Below are 18,016 nucleotides of genomic sequence, written 5' to 3'. Positions count from 1 at the left end.
CCTGTGTCCCTCAGAACCTGGGTATGATTATTATAAGAAAACAATGGTTCTGTCGGGTATGAGCAAAACAATTACTTTGTTATACAAATGAATCAAGGACAATTGAAGAATCAATCAAGAATTGACCACATAAATTGTGAAGTACAGATGACGCACACAACGTAAGAGTACAAATCACGGTAAAGCCAACTTTAGAGGGTGAAATGCTGTTCTTTATATATAAATTGCATCATTTATATAAACACCCATCTCATTTGTAAGGCGAGGTTACCAAAGTAATAAACTGTAAAGTGAATCAGTGAATCAGTGACAAAGTGACATAAGTGACAGAATTGTGCATAATATATACAAAGATTGAATGCAAAAAACTTTTTATGTACAAAATATACAAGAAGAGGGCCAGTATTGAAGAGAATTACAATGACACCGTTTCACGAATAAATCAGAGTATGTATAGAAACAGGTCTTAAACTGGTCCTAGCAATTGTCGTCGACGTTTCAACCCAGTGTAAGCGACACTAAATCGTCATGTAGGGTCTTCATCAGGACATTAAAATAAACGATGGCAACCTGCAGGAGCAAGTCAAGTACGTATCAATACTGTGATGTGTGATTATTTTAATGTGTGGTCCTAAATATAATTAGCTAATAATGGAGGCCATAACTCACCTAGCCTATGGTCTAGGATGGCCTAACAATCAAGCGTTCAGGTGTTCAAGGACAGAGCGCCTCATCCAATGGGGTCTCTGAAAGTCAAATAAAGCGCGGAATGACGTCAAGACACCGCTAACACTAATTGTCAAGAAACATTAAAGCTGCGCCTCGACAATATTTAAATTATAAGTAGTACGGCAAAAGGAGAATTACGATTGATCAAATAAATACCCTCCATTTAAAACCGATTTTGGAGATTAATTAAACGTGACAATCGCGGGATAAACACAAATATCTTAGGCACTTGGAAGGGGCTCACCTCAAAAGGCGTTTTCCTGTAAGAAAGGCCGAGTCGGGTGAATGAAATGCGTCGGATCCAATCCGAAATGAAATTCCGTACGATTATCTGTAAGGACAAGCGTGCATTAAGGAGGGACTCATGGCTGAGTAAAGAATTTTTGGTGACGGGAAGTTTTGGGAGAGTACCTACTTTCTTTCATTGGAAATCAATTCACAGCGATCTCGACTCACGCTGCAGCACCACCTTTCGTAGTTGGAGGAAGCCGCAACTGACAGGCCGGCTGCTAAATGAAGGCAAGCCAGGGCAGTCCTATCTGACGTAGGCAGAATGACGTATCAGGGAGGTTGCCTGGCAACCACGGTCGCTTCTAAGAACTGAAGCAGCTGGAGCTAGCGCGAGTATGTCCGCGCGCTTGGCTAACGTATGCCGACAGTCAAAGTGTCAATATGTATGATTAACTGGGTAAATTAGGGATATAATAGGTGAAAAACGGCGAGCATTGCCTATATGTGAATTAATGTAACCCGACCCATGACATGGTCAATTTTAACCGGTTTCAATCGATAATCGTATGTGAGCGAGTGTGGACTACTCATTCGCATTGGAGAAGCCTGACACAAAATTACGTAGACGTAGGCAAAATGACGTATCAGGGAGGTTGCCCGGCAACTACGGTCGCTTCTAAGACCTGAAGCAGCTGGAGCTAGCGCGAGTATGTCCGCGCGCTTGGCTGACGTATGCCGACAGTCAAAGTGTCAATCTGTATGATTGACTGGGTAAATTAGGGATATGTGAGCGAGTGTGGACTACTCGTTTGCATAGGAGAAACCTGACACAAAATTATTTTTGTTGTGCAGAATGGCATCAATGCGCGAAGCCTGCGTAGAATGCAGCAATTAAACGCAGAGAGTGTCGTGCAAATCTACGTAGAATGCAGCAATTAAACTCAGGAAGTGTCGTGCAACAGGAGTAAAGGTTGAGGCCCGCACACCTACATCCGTAAATATGCGTAAACCACTTATTAGTATGGGGCAATTGATAGAGTGTAGCAAGAATTACATATGATGTGTGCCAAGCCCAAAGCCAATGCATCATAATACCCGGAGAATGCAGCCATTCATGAATTGAGAGTAAAGCCATCACGCAGATAATCAAATGGCCATTAACAGATATTAGTTGTGTGAAACAGACCGCAAAGTCAGTGCAACATATGGATGTTCACCATAACATTGGTTTCAATAATGCATGTTCCCAGAGATAATCGATTACCAAACCCATACCTTCGTGTACAACTAATAACAAGGGAGTATGAATTGTTCATGATGACATTTGTTTCATGGAAACATCAAGTTTCATTGTTTACATCACATATACAGATTTAAAAATTATGTAGAACAGCAAAATTAAAAAGCATTGGTTGAGTATAGCATGAGGGCCATCCCAATTGTACATGTGAAAGGAACTGTTTGCAATGAGAATATCAAAATGCAATAGTGACTGATCAAGCTCATGATAACAAAATCACATATTTAAACTAGGAAAGAGCCAACGGATATGCCAACATAGAATTCATAAAGAAATGACTTTCTAATCAACTTGTCACAATTGACCCATCTCCCTAGATGTTTCCTCAAGGCTATTCAGACCTTGCTGAACAGTGTTGAGTGAATGAATCCATCTACATTCCTTTCTCTTTAAATTGAAAACCATTGAGCCACCTCTTGGCGCCAAACTTACTTTTTCTAGCACCCACCATTTCAAATCTTCAGGCTGATGGTTTTGTGCTAGAAAATGATCCACCATGGGGGCCCCTTGTGTCTTGCATCTAATGCGACTCATGTGTTGAAGTATCCTCGCTTTTACTTTTTGCGTTGTTTGACCCACATACAAGGAATCACAAGGACACCTTATCACATAGATGAGATTGGAGCTGTTACAGTTTGTGAAAGTAGAAGAGTTATATGTTCTATTATTGTGGGTGAAGGAAGAACCCTCTATTGACAAGGGACAAGCTTTACATTGGCCACACTTGTAATGGCCCATGAGGGGAGGTAAACCCAACTGTTCTCTAAGGCCCCGAGGCTTGGGTGGTTCAAGGTATGCCTTGACAACACTGTCTTTCACATTCTTGCCCCGCTTAAAAGCAAAGATAGGTTCTTCAGTGGTAGAGAGCTCACTGGCAACAAGATTCCAATACTTTTTGATAATTTTCTTCATGCCATTACTCTTTGTGTTAAAGGATGTGACACATACAATGTTCTCCTTTTTAGATCTGTTCTCCTTGACCTGTAGGAGTTCGTCTCTCGGGCAATACCAAGCGCGTTTACGTGCGCGTTTTAAAAGACCCACTGGGTATCCCCGTTCCTTTAGCCGAGCGGTGAGGATCTCGGTTTCTTTAAAGAAATCAGCTCTTCGTGTACAGTTCCTCCTTAATCTGAGGTATTGACCATACGGAAGATTATCTCTCAAGCTACGTGGATGGTGAGAATCATACTTGAGGAGGGTGTTCCGTTCCGTCGGTTTATGAAAGAGGTCGCAGATTAGTTGTCCATCATCAACTTCAAAGGTGAGATCCAGGAAATCGATGGTACTGTTGTCGTTCGTCATGGTGAACTGAATATCATTAGATCTAGCATTCAGCCAGCTGTAGAATTGATTGAGTTCGTCCTTAGTACCAGACCAAATCATTATCACGTCATCTATGTAACGTTTCCAAACAGTAATGTGGTCAATGAATGGATTTTGGTAGTTGTAAAGATGTTCCTCTTCATATGCATCCATGAAGATATTGGCCAGGCTAGGCGCATAGGTAGCACCCATAGCCACGCCTTTACATTGGGAATAAAATTGCTTCATAAAGATAAAGTAATTATGTTTCATAGCAATTTCCAAAAGGCCAATCAGAAAGTCGGTCGGTATCCAGTGAGGTCTCATTCTTTTATTAAGGATGGCTTTAATCACTTCAAGAGCCCTTGTCTGGGGAATGGAGGTGTAAAGCGAGGATACGTCTAGCGTGACCAGTAGCTGGGTTTGGGTATCAAATGGTTGACCCTCCAACAATTGGATGATATGCATCGTATCCCGGACATATGATTTGGTCAAAGGTATCCATGGCTGCAAAAAGTGATCTATAAATTGGTTAAGCGGTTCCAATATAGATCCACATCCCGAGACAATTGGTCTTCCTGGCGGCTTGTCCAGGCGCTTGTGGATCTTGGGGAGGGTATAGATGGTCGGAATCCTAGCTTCCCGTTTGTTGAGAAAATCACATTCAGACTGACTGAGGAAACCTTGTGACACTCCATCCATCGTAATCCTTTCAATCAATGATTTAATTTCAGTTGTAGGGTCTCTTGGTATCGGGCAATAACTGTCTCTACATCCCAATTGGAGCTCTATTTCCGCAACATAATCCTGTGTGTTCTGCAGGACGACTGCTCCACCCTTGTCCGCGGCTTTTATCACGATTGCCTCATTAGTTCCTAGGGTTGAAAGGGCCAACTTTTCTGGCTTGCTAATGTTGTATTTGATGTATTCCTTTTTCTCAAGTAGGTCCATGGTCTCTTCAAGCACAATCTTTTCATAAGCGAGTATTTTTTCACACATCATGTGCGCACTCGGTGTGAATGTGGAGAGAGGTCTGAAAGGTGTGGCAGTGGCAGCAGGGGCATAGATATTTTTAGAAAAATAATATTTAAGCCGAATCTTCCTAAAGAAACGTTGCAATTCAACCTTAACATTAAAGGAATCGGGAACAGATGTGGGTACAAATGTTAGTCCTTTCGCCAAGACCATCCTTTCTGCATTCGTTAGTGTGTAATCAGAGAGATTGATTATGGGATCCAAGATATCAGAGGGCAATGGATCAGGAATTAATTGAATCGTTATGGGGCTGATGTTAATTTGAGAGGCTGGTACCAGCTGTAAAGTATCATTCCCAAAACCGCTAGTTGTAGGTTGCTCCAACTGTGGAGTTTCTATTGGCGTGTCACTGACTACATGTCGTTCCAATGTGATCTCACTTGTGATTATTACTGGTGGATTATATTCAGACATAGGTGTTTTGGTGCCCTGCTGTGAGGTTAATGACCTAGTCAGACCTGGTTGTGGACAAGCGGCAATTACGCCATCAAAATGCATATTCACCATCTGTACGTTTGTCTGCGGGTCGAGATCTCCCCATGAGCTTCTGGCTGTGGGCTCTTTTTGCCCCTTATTCAATGTATGCTATCGGGTATATCCTTTGATAAAATCTTTACTTTACTTCTCTCAACTGAGCGGTCATATCTTCTTCCCTGGAGCAATTTCTTCTAGTGCGGATGAATTCCCCATGGGAAATGCTTCTGATTAAGGCCTTTGGGCGGAAGCTGATTCCATGCAGAACACTTTTTCGTTTAGTGGGTTTTCTGTACATGGTTATTTCTAGTTTTTGGTTTTTAACAGAGATGCAGATGTCTAGGAAATCAATCTGCGCATCATCTATGCTGTATGTAAAGCTCAAATTGTATTCATTGTGGTTGATTGCTTTGGAGTATTTCTCTAATGGGTTGCACATTCTGTTCCATATCAGAAACCGATCATTGAGATATCACAAACAGATTATTATTTTTGAGAGATATTGTTCATGTATGTCATTGCACTCAATCTCCCTCTCCCACCAGCCCATGGTCAAAGGTGCATAGCTGGGAGAGAAGGAAAGTCCCATGGCTGTTCCACATATAATTATTGTTAGGACCTAGTTTCCATAGGAAAAGCTTTTTTTGTTTTGCTAATAAAGTTTGACAAGTCATCATGACATTTTCTAAACTAGTTTGCCAGTCACTTCAGCTGCCGTCTTGAAAGTTTTGGGATGGTTTGTTAAGTGAAGGGTGGTCCCAAATTGTGTTTTCCCCATGCAATTTCTCACAGGGATTTTAGACACAACTACAGCCCGGCCTGCTGAATGGAATTGCACTAAATTTGGGAGAAAGCTAGATCCTGGTCTGGAAGGAGCACTTTCTCTAATTTCGGGTAAACCTGTTCAGTAGTTTTGGAGTTATTAAAGAAATAAGATTAGTGTATATCTAGAGATGCGGATCCACCGTGGCAGATCCACGGATCCACCCGGCAACAGCAATGCTGTGACTGGCCGGCCGCAACCTGAGACAAAAGTTGCACCTGCCAGTTTGTGAATTGGGACACAGTACCTGGGGGGGGGGGTAAATTAAGTAGAAATAGGATATAAGAGGTGAGGATAGAAGTATTCCAACCCCATGGAACTGATAGAGGTGTCTATGATGGACCCCTCATGAGGAAGAAATTGTGGGAAAATGTTTTTTTTCTTTTTGCATCCATGAGGATATGCGTGATTCTGCTGTGTATTTGTGGATTCAGACCCCAATTAAAAAATCAGATACACCCATTCACAGACCCACTCACATACTCTCTGACACACCCACACAACCACTCACACACCTAGTCACACATTCCAGACAGCCACTCACACACCTACTCGCACACCCATACAGTCACTGATACATCCACTCATATATCCAGAGAACGATTCACACACCCGCTCACAGATTCACACAGGCACTTACATACCAACACACATTCACAAATCCACTTACACACCCACACAACCACTCACACGCCCATACAGCAACTCACATACTTACTCAGAGACCTCAAACCCCACTCATGCATCCACTCAGACACCCATACAGCCACTCACATACCCAGTCGGGAATTTGGAAATCACTCATACACTCAGCTACATACTCAGCAGTCACTCACACACCCACTTACAGCTTCAGAGAACTACTCATAAATCTACTCACAGAACCAAACAGCCGCTTACACACTCTCTCACACACCTGACACACACTCGCGCACACACACATCCAAACAACCACCAACACACCCTCCCACATACCCATACAGTCACTCACACACACAATCACAGACCCACTAAACCACTCACCTACCTACTCACAGACCCACACAGTCACTCACACAGTAAATAACATACCCACTCATACAACCACTAACACACCCACTTATACACCCACTCACTCACCCACTCACACACCTATGCAGCCATTCACACACTGACTAACAAACTCATTAAACCACTCACACTCCTACTCACAGACCCAAAAACCACTCACACACCCATTTACATACTCACTTACATACCCACACAACCACTCACACACTCATACAGCCAATCACAGACCAACAAAACCACTAAGAAACCCACTCACAGACCCACTCACCCACACACTCCCACATTAACAAACCCAATTACATACTCACTCAACTACACACTCACTCAGTCACTCACCAATACAAAACCAATCACAGAACTACAAACCACTCACATACCCCCTCACAGACCCTCACAGACCCACATAGCCACTCAGACACACACCTGCTTACTCACCCACACAATCACTCACACACCCATACAGCCACTCACACACCCACCCACAAACCCACAAAACTACTCATGTACTGTCAGATTCTTCAAGATGACTTCCTCAGGAGCAGAAGATGACTTCCCCAATTCCCTCTATCAGTGCTCCTGGTCTATGTATTCTAAATTACATATGCTCACCCAAAGCACTAATCAAGGGGAATTGGGACAAGAGAGACTCCTCCAGAGAGGCAGATTCACCTTTCTACACTGCTCTCAGGCGTTTTTGAGGGAACATCTGCAACAGATTAGCAGAACAATCATTTAAAACATACAATCTCTTATTAATTTTTACTATTCTCTCACTGCTTCTTTAATCTCCTTTACCTGTTATTATTTGGAGGATAACTGCTCTCTATATTGATGCTTTCTTCTGAGGTCGTGGTTAGACACTGCTGCACTTGCGTCTTTTGTCTGCTGGTATTTCTTTGTTAATACGCTGGTATGACCTCCTTACGATAATTTGTTGTTAGAAACATATATTTATATATATATATATATTTAGATTTTGATTTCTCCTTTTGAAAGATTCTTTTATAGTTTACTAATAATCACAAGTGAAATGTTCAAGAAGTAAATTTCTCGAGGCAGAAATTAATAATAAGATTGTCTTTTTCTTAAAACTTTCCTTTTGAATAATAGTGCTAATTTAAGTTCTGCACTTTTCTCTCTTTTCTCTGAAATTCCTCTCTCAACTTTTAATTAGCTGCTGTCTCCTTTAGTTCATCTTGTTTTAATAAGAAATAAAATGACTGAATGCTGGGTATTCTCTTGATGTCAAATTCAAAACCTGGACTTGGTCAGCAAAGATTTCCACACTCAAAATTCTTTGGTTTCCCTTTCAGAATACTCAAAACGCTACTCACGGAATTCCTCTAATCTTCTCCGAGACACTTACTTCTGCTTCCGAAAGTGTCTCGATATCGAAATACCTCAGTTGAAGTGCGTGGAGTGCTAATCACTTGCACGCACTTGTCTTCCTTTGAACACTAGAATGCTCACCTTTTGGATCCCAAGCATCGGCGGCCATCTTGAAAATCTCGCGATGGTGAGTCTGGAGCATCTTGAAAACCACTCGGTTCAGCAACCTCCGCAGTGAATATAGCCTTCTCCACCGACCCTACGGTATTTTATTTCTCTATTACTACTCAGGGAGATGGTCGCTGCACAGATTGGCTGATTCCTGACATGTACCCACTCACAGACCCAAACAGCCACTCGTGCACATGCACCCCTCCCCCACAACATGGGCTTGGCCCCAGGGTAAAGGGTCTCCAGGGCCAAAGTTGACCTGGTAAGGAGGTCACATGCCCCCTCCCCATTCAATATTGTGCTGGGCCTTGGGGGATGGGGCTCCTAGGGCCAAAATCAACCTGGGGAGAGGGAAGTGTGCCCTCTCCCACCTGAAATATGTTACCAGGCCCCAGAGGATGGGGTCCCCAGGGCCAAAATCAGACTGGGTAGGAGGCCCATGGGTTAGCTGTCTTTGGGGGGGTTGGCCAGGCCCTGTGGCCATTCCCCTGGCATGCATGGCCAAAGGCCTGGCTTGGCGGTGGATTGATTAACCTGTGGTAACTAAATATTAATTTCTGTTAAAAAATAGAACTTCACTAAAAAAACAAAGGTTACAGTGGTGTTATCGTTAGGAAATAGCATTAAAAAGCATAGAAGTTCACTGAAAAAAACACAAAGGTTAAAGGGACATTATAGTTAGGAAATAGAATTATAAAAAACCTTATAAACACACTCACAAATCCACCTACACACCCACACAACCACTCACACACCCATACAGCAACTCACATACCTACTCAGAGACCTCAAACTCCACTCATGCATCCACTCAGAGACCCATACAGCCACTCACATACCCAGTCAGGGATATAGAAATCACTCATACACTCAGTTACATACTCAGCAGTCACTCACACACCCACTTTCAGCTCCAGAGAACTACTCATAAATCTACTCACATAACCACACAGCTGCTTAAACACTCTCTCACACACCTGGCACACACTCACACACACTCACATCCAAACAACCACCAACACACCCACTCACATACCCATACAGTCACTCACAAACACAATCACAGACCCACTAAACCACTCACCTACCTACTCACAGACCCATACAGTCACTCACACAATAAATAACATACCCACTCATAGAACCACTAACACACCCACACACCCACTCACTCACACACCTATGCAGCCATTCACACACTGACTAACAAACTCATTAAACCACTCACTCTCCTACTCACAGACCCAAAAATCACTCACAAACCCATTTACATACTCACTTACATACCCACACAACCACTCACACACTCATACAGCCAATCACAGACCTACAAAACCACTAAGAAACCCACTCACAGACCCACACAACAACTCGCACACCCACTCACCCACACACTCACACATTAACACACCCAATTACACACTCACTCAACTACACACACACTCAGTCACTCACCTATACAGCAACACACAACCACAAAAAACAAAGGTTAAAGGGAAATTTTAGTTAGGTTCAGATGTTACACACATAAAAGCATAGAAATTCAGCAGTTATAGTTATGTCAAAAAACTGTATCTCATGCCCTAAGGTAAGTATAACTCATGCACTTGCCAACCATTGCTAATTACCCCACATATTACATCACTTATGATATCATCTATGACATCATTGATAATATCACTGAAATATTTGCAGCAAAATTATTGATGAGAAAACTGTGCCTGGTGAGGGTGCGAGTTCTAGTTAAACACACAAGCCATACAGCCACTCATGCACCCATTCACATACCCATACAACCACTTAGACACCAACTGATACCGACATTCACACAACTAGTCATTCACCCATACATTCACTGAGACACCTAATTATTTACTCATACAGTCAGTCACACACCCACTGAATCATCCATACAGGCACTCATATACCCACTGATTCACCAATACACTTCGGTATATATATTTAACACTAATAAACTTATTTAAAACACTCACACTCACTGAGTGATGTAATCAGTGATGTCATTTGAGATGTTATCATTGACCATGTCATGAGTGATGCAGTATGTGAGTTTATAAGCAGTGTATTGCAGGGGCACAAGTTATAGTTAGCTCAGCTAACTATAACTGCTGAATTTCTCTGGTTTTGTACGAGCAAAACCTGACCTTAACTACAGCGTCTCTTCAATCCTTGTTTTTTTCAGTAAATTTCTATGTTTTTTTTTTATCCATTTCCTAACTATAACGTACCTGTAACCCTTGGGTTTTTTCAGTGAATTTCTAAGTTTTTTTTAATGCGAATGTCTAACTTTAACGTCACTGTAACCTTTGGTTTTTTCAGTGAAATGATTTTTTAAAAGTAGTAGTTGCATTTGTAGAGTGGTGGAGAAAGGGGGTGTGGCCTCTGAATACCTTTTAGCAATCCCACTGTATGGGACTTACTGGATATAACAGGAGTGGTAGTTAGCCCCCAAGGATATCCTTGGGGGCCAACTATCCCTCCTTTTAACTCCAGTAAGTTCCACACAGAAGGATTGCTGAGACCTCGTTTGAGGCCACACACCCTTTCTCCACCACTCTGCAATTTCGCCTCATGGCACACTACTAGTAGGAGCATGAAGTCTCCTTAGCTATTGAGGGTCCTTGGGGCCAATTACCCCTCCTGTTTTCTCCAGCAAGTCCAATACAGTAGGTTTGCTGAGAGGTTGTCGATGGCCACGCTCCCTTTCTCCACCACTCTGCAAACTCACCTTCTGTCACTATACTAGTTGGCTAATTAAGTCCCCTTGGCTCTTGAGGGTTCTGGGGGCCAACTAGCCCTCCTGCTACCTCCAGTAAGACCCACACAGCTGGATTGCTGAGAGGTCAACAGTGGCCACTCCCCCTTTCTCCACCACTCTGCAAAACATGCCTCCTAGTGAACTGCTGCTTGAGGGAAGAAGTTCACTATAGTCCTGAGGCCCTCATGAGGCAAGGGGACCTCATCTCCCAGCCAGCAGTGCACCAGGATACAGCTCGGGGGGCGTATGGCCTACTCCCCCTTTAAAAAACGTAACAACCCGAGGGATGAGCTCCTCAGTGATGTCATCAATTATGTCATCTGAGAAGAGATGTCATCAGTAATGTCATAAATTATGTCATAGAACATCTCATGAGTGATGTAAGCACATTATAGTTAGCTCTGCTAGATATAACTGGTGAATTTCTGTGTTTTTTTGTTAAAAATGTTAATATTGTCACTGACATATTAACCTATTATGTTAGTTTAACCTTTGTTTTTTTCAGTGAATATAATACTGAGTGGCGATAGTTATAGTTAGGATCGTGTTTCCATAGGAAATGCTTTTTTGGACTGTTCATAACTTTGGCCCGTCTGACGAATTTTCTTCATAAAGCATTCTAATTTTTGAATAGTTTGCGCATAGAACATTTTGGGGTGATTCATCAAGCAGGGGATGAGAAAATTGGGGGGGGGGTACCAAAAGCCCTGAGGACCCCCTCCTCTGGGGCCCGCTCACTAGCTATTTTTTGGAGAGCACACTCCTAGGACGTAGTGGCTACCCTGCCTGATCCCAGCCGGCGTGAGCTTTGAAAATGCTTGCAGCTGGCAGGAGCTTTGAAAATGCTTTCAGCCAGTGGAAGCTTTGAAAATGCTTCCAGCCAATGGGAGCTTTGACAATGCTTCCAGCGGACAGAAGTTTTGAAAATGCTCCAGCCAGCTGGGAGCAGACTTTTGATCTGTTGCCCTGCCTGCACTGAGATGAGCAGAGAAACAGATCAAAATTTTGCTCCTGCCTGGAAGAAGCAACATTAATAGCTGCTCCTTCCGAGTGAGAAATCAATGCTGGTTTCCACTGCATGCGGTCAGCCGGCTGGAGCCCTGGGGCCCCCCACACAGCCCCTAATAAGTATATGGCACCCACCTTTAAGTTTTGAGAGCCCAGTGGATGGAGTGCCCGGGGCAGATAATGGCTTGGGGAGGGGGCGACGTAAACCCCTCCCCTTTAATAGAAAAAGAAACCTGGGAGATGGGATTCCCGGGGCTAATACGTTTCAGGGAGGGGTGCTGCGTTGTGTCCTTAACATTTAATTATTAAACAGGCCTGGGGAGGTGGTCCCAAGGGAACAATAAAGGCTCAGGGAGTGGGGCCACAGAGCCCCACTCCCCCTTAATAAAATAAAGGCCCTGGGGATGGGGTCCCCAGGGCCTAATATGGCCCGGGGAGGGGACCACAGAGCCCCCTCCGCTTTATAATAAATATGAACCTGGGGGATGGGGATCCCAGGGCCTGTTGAGACTTGGGGAGGGGGGCCACTTGGAGGAAAATGAATGTGCTTCAGTGCCACCTCCCCTTTAAACTATATATGGCCCAGGAGATGGGACCTGCAGGGCCATAATAGGTTCAGGGAGAGGGCCAGGCACTGAGGGATGGGGTCCCTAGGCCTTGGGGCCAACCCCCCACCGTGTACAGGTGAAGTCCATGCCCATCATGGTGTTGGCTGCATGCAGGGGTTGGCTGTGTCCAACCCCCCCCCCACCGTGCACCACCAATGGCCCTGCGCAGTGTGGGGTTAGCTGCCTTTTTGGGGGGTTGGCACAGGTCCTGGCCTCAGGTCATACCTGTGGCCAACCCCCTGACTGCTCAAGTCCAAAGGCTGTGTGCAACGTGGGGTTGGCTCCGTGTGGAAGGTTTCTGTAAAAAAAAAAATTGACATTTGCTGGAAAAAAAAGGTAAAGGTAACTTTATAGTTAGGTGAAATTATAGTTATCTTAGGTGACTATAAATTCTGCCTAAGTTAACTATAAATTGCACCCTTGCCATGCACTGTTAATTACCCCACATATTACATCGCTCAGTACATCTTCTATGACATCATTGAAAATACAATTTCAACATTTGCAGTGAAATTATTGATGAGAAAACTGTGAACGGAGGGGGCGTGAGTAATAGTTAACTTAGGGCACATGTTATAGTTACTTGAGATAGGTTTAACTATAACAGGTGATTTTCAGTGGATTTTAGAGTTTAAAATGTTGTGTTGTTACAGAATATTTCACTTAACAATAGCGTTACTTTAACCTTTGTTTTTTCGATGAATATATATATATATGAACACACACACGCACAGACTTTGAGTCAACCCTCTTTTGCCATTGGTCTGATGAGTATCATGTACACTCTGCTTCAAGTCCATTACAGCATGCAGCATCGGGCAATCAGTAAATCCACTTGGGCTACGGGGTCTCTTTCAGTGATAAAGCAAAACAAAAGGGGATGATGGACGGAGTGTTGAACACTGCAAGCACTCCGTCCATCATTCCCTTTGGTTTTGCTTTGTTCCCCCTAAGTTGGCAGGGTATGCCCAGACGTGGGTCTCTTGCTCACTTTGCCACTGGATTCAAGCTAGCCTGGCTGATGACGGCTGATTAGCCAGAAACCGGTCCCCGGATGCTTGTTTCCTGTCCAGGGAAGACATGGCTTGGCAGTTCGGGCTGGACTGTTCCCATGAGGCACAGGTTCAGACTGATTTGCATATGGCCATGTCTGAACTGGGGTGGTGGAGTGAGCTAAAGAATGATGATGGATTAAACCCAGATAAGTTGACTGGGGGTCAGTGTTTGCAATGTTCAACACTCCGTACATCATCCCCTTTGGTTTTGCTCTCTTTCAGTGATGGCATTTGTCTGATCACTTGTGCATATCTACATAAAAATGAGTGTGCTTCAGCATCACGATTTGTGGGGGCAGTCCTTTAGTTTTCAATGTTTTCCTTAATTTCTTTCCTTCTCCTCTTTTTATTTCCAGTTTTTAGAGGATCTAAATCTCTGCTGCTGCCCTTAATGGGCTGCTTGCTTGCTGGGGATTTTAGCTGCAGTGTGCCCAAAAATTGGTTATAAATGCAAGCTGGCCTCCTGCTGTTGTTTCATTTTATTACAGGTACATGACTTTCATGGTTCGGAGGCAGCAAGTTTTCTTTTTTCACTTTTTTTTTTTTTTAAATGTATCTTGCATATGTTCTTGAGTTTTTGTTTGCTACTTGTGCAAGTGGGTCACTACAAGTATGAGTAAATGGGTGGAGGAACGGGCACATGAGTGGAAGGATGGGTGACGGCTGTATGTCCATAGTTATACTTGGTAGGTAATATACCCTTAAGGATAGAATGAGTCAACATTTCAACAGTGACAAACTGCAAGCAGGACTTACTGAGTGCCTAAATGCTTCATTGACTGAAGAGACACTTTTATTTATAAGCCAGACCTGTTGGTATTGCCAATGCTTGTTGAGATGGGTGTGCACTCCCTCACAGCACACAAGGCTTGACAGTGTAAGACGACGTGATGCTGCGTTCACATTGGATGATTACAATAGACAGCCCAGCAGATGGAACACCTGCAGAACGGGGATTCTTTGAGTCCCGCGGCTCTCGCGATAAAAGGATCCGGCTGGATGAATCAAAAGTGACAGTGAGACGGACGATTCCCAACGACAGGAACGGCCTACACCTGTTACCAGAGGAAATACTCAAATAGGCTGGGGGGGAGGGTTTCTGAGGAGGGATGAGTGCCACAAACAGACTCTAATAAAAAATAATTATTGAACTGTTGTCTGGGTTATAGGGACCTTTGACAACTTCTGTTACTTGATGATGGTAGGAATCAAGCCACTCGAGGTGCTTCGCAACATGGCTGCTTTGAAGCTGGTTTGCGATTACAATTACACAAGGTGCCCTGCGAGGAAATCAAAAGCCCTTTGAAGTGGCCATGCACGGTGCCCTAATGGCTGCTCACAAAACCTATATACTTGAATAATTAAGGAGAGAGACATAAATAAGTAAGGGGAGTGGGGATTTCAGTGCCACGCTTCATGCCCCGCCATTTTAAGACCAGAATTAAGGCAAAGCACTTTCCGTAATGCACTGACTTCGCGCTGTGAGAGATTGATTCTGAACCAAGATCGTAATTACTTATCAGGTAGTTTTATGCAGCCACTCCTGGTGAGCAACAACCTAGATTGCAGCCTTGTAACATAATGAAGCACTCTAGGAAAGGAGGAAAGAGAATGGGAAAAGAAAGGAAATGGGCGGGACAAGAAGAAAGTGGGGAGGAAGCGAAAGGATCACAGCACGTAGGCATGATGGTGAAGAAGGCGTGGGAAAGCAAAAAGAAGTGGAATAGTAAAGGTCGAGAAAGAGACAATAGGTGAGAGAAAGAAAAATATAATATATTAACATAGTGAAAACAGCAAGGGTTGAAACAGTTAATTTTAAGATATGGGCTGTGGTTTAAAATATCTTCCAGGAAGTGTCCCATTGTAGCTCTGTCGAAAACCTGACAATTATGAACCACCAAGACCCTTTTGCGCTTTTGGTCTCTTGGGGGCGTATTTATGAGTACTTGTGTCAGTGGAGCGTCACTTTTTGTGACCCTCAGGAGGTGCAAATCACAAAATCATATCTAAGGCCACACAAAGCCAGAAGGCGTGGTTTTGAATGCCTTCATAGATATGGAGTAAAGCAAGGCAGCGTAAATCGCTGCGTTTCCTTAGTCTGCGCTAAGGTGGCGCTCCATGGGAGTTGCATGGGTTTTCACATGCAACATACATGGATTTTTACACTTGCCCAGATTTACAAGAGTATGTAAACCTGGGGAAGTGCCAGAACATAATGCCTCCTGAGTTGAGGCTTAACGAGGAGAAAAAACTTTTTTTCTCATTTTTAGGTCTCGCCTACGCAGTGCGCATGCGCTGCATAGGAGTGAGACCTAATGCCATCGGAACAGCTTTGGGGGCAAAAAACGTGCACGCGTTGCCTTGCTTGCAATGGCAACGCGTGCACGTCTGGCGATTTCCTTGCGGGAGCGCGCGGCGCCATATGGTGGTGCCCTATGGTCACACGCTCCCGCAAGGGAATGTTGCAGGCCCCCTCCCCTGTGCAAAAGTAAACAAGCCTTGGCATAGCCAATAGGTCTTGCTTTTGGGACCTTATAAGTATGTTTACTTTTGCTATAATCGCGGCACGTAAAGCGCGGGTGCCGCGATTATAGCAAAAGTAACCATATGGCGCCGTGCGCTCCCGTAAGGGCATCTCGCAGGCCCCCTCTCCTGCGATTATAGCAAAAGTAAAGAAATAGATGTTTTTTTCTATTTCTTTACTTTTGCTATAATCGCAACACCTGCGCTTTACGTGCCGCGTTTATAGCAAAAGTAAATATACTTATAAGGTCCCAAAAGCGAGACCTATTGGCTATGCCAATGCTTATTTACACTTTCTATTGGTGCTGCATACTGCATCATGAAGCAAGGGTGCCCGCATTGGTGTAAGGCTGCTGAAACAGCGCCAGCACAAGGAGAAAGGACAGGAATGCACCCTATTGCATAAATAAGGTGCATCCCTACCATTTCACTTTGACATAAGGCAGCTCAGCAAGCATATTTGCTGCATTGCCCTATGACAAATCCCCATAAATGAGGGCCAATTGCTGATAGTTTCCACACCTAATGCAAGTCAAAGCATCGTGAGAGGTTTTCTGTCAGGGTTGTAGGAGACACTGAGGGGCATGCTTATGAGGGCTTTGTATCATGCTTGCACCATGCTACGTGGTATATGCATGACGCAAACCTCTAAGTAATATTTAGGAAGCCACTCAAAGTCACTTTGCATGGCTTTGAATGGCTTCATAAATCTGGCATAAGGCAACATAGCACAAATGGCTGCGTTGCCTTACTCTGTGCAAGGGAGACATTCCATTGTCATTGCAGTGGGTGTTCACACACAAATCCCATGGTTTGTGATGCATTCCCAGCTTTACCAAACCTGGTAAACCTAGGAATGATCCAAAAAGATACGCTTCCCCAAGTGAGGCGCAACAAGTAGAAATATCTTTATTTCCCCTCATTTGTTCTTCTTTCTGTGTGCTGTATTCTGTAGCACACATGGAAAGAGGAAAATACCTCTATTGATTGTTTTTGTGCAGGAAGGTGCCCCTTCCTGCACAAAAACTATCCTGTCTGCAACACAGGAGCCCTTGCACCATGATGCAAGGGTGCCTGCGTTGGGGATAGGCTGCCAAAACAGCACCAATGCAGGGGAAAAGGATAGGAATGCACCGTATTGCTTAAATACAGCACATGTCTGCCCTTTTCCAGTGACGCAGGGGAGAGCAGCAACGTGACTTGCTGCACTGCCGCTGTGCCACTATTCCTGTAAATATACCCCTACATTTCTCAGGGGGAGGGACAAGGACAGCCTTAGGACTTTTCATTGACCCTATAGAAAGTGCCCATTGTCTGAGAGCTGCAGGCCTAGATAAATGTATGCAGTCGCATAGTTTTGAAGTGAAAAGGATGAAAAGAGGCCACATAGTCACAGTCTGTAATAAAGGTTTTTTGTTAATTACATTCTGGAAAGTAATTGGAAAATATGTGAAAAACCATGAACTTTGCATCTTCATGCACCAAGCAAACAAGAGTGGGAGAGAAATAGGGAAGAATAAAGCAAATCTTCTTAGCTACCTTCATAAACCTCAAAATGCAACTGGACTAATCAGAAACCACTCTTTTTGCTGCAGGCAG

Source organism: Triturus cristatus, chromosome 11 (assembly GCF_964204655.1).
Source record: "Triturus cristatus chromosome 11, aTriCri1.1, whole genome shotgun sequence".
Taxonomy (NCBI): domain Eukaryota; kingdom Metazoa; phylum Chordata; class Amphibia; order Caudata; family Salamandridae; genus Triturus; species Triturus cristatus.
This window is presented reverse-complemented; position numbering follows the sequence as displayed.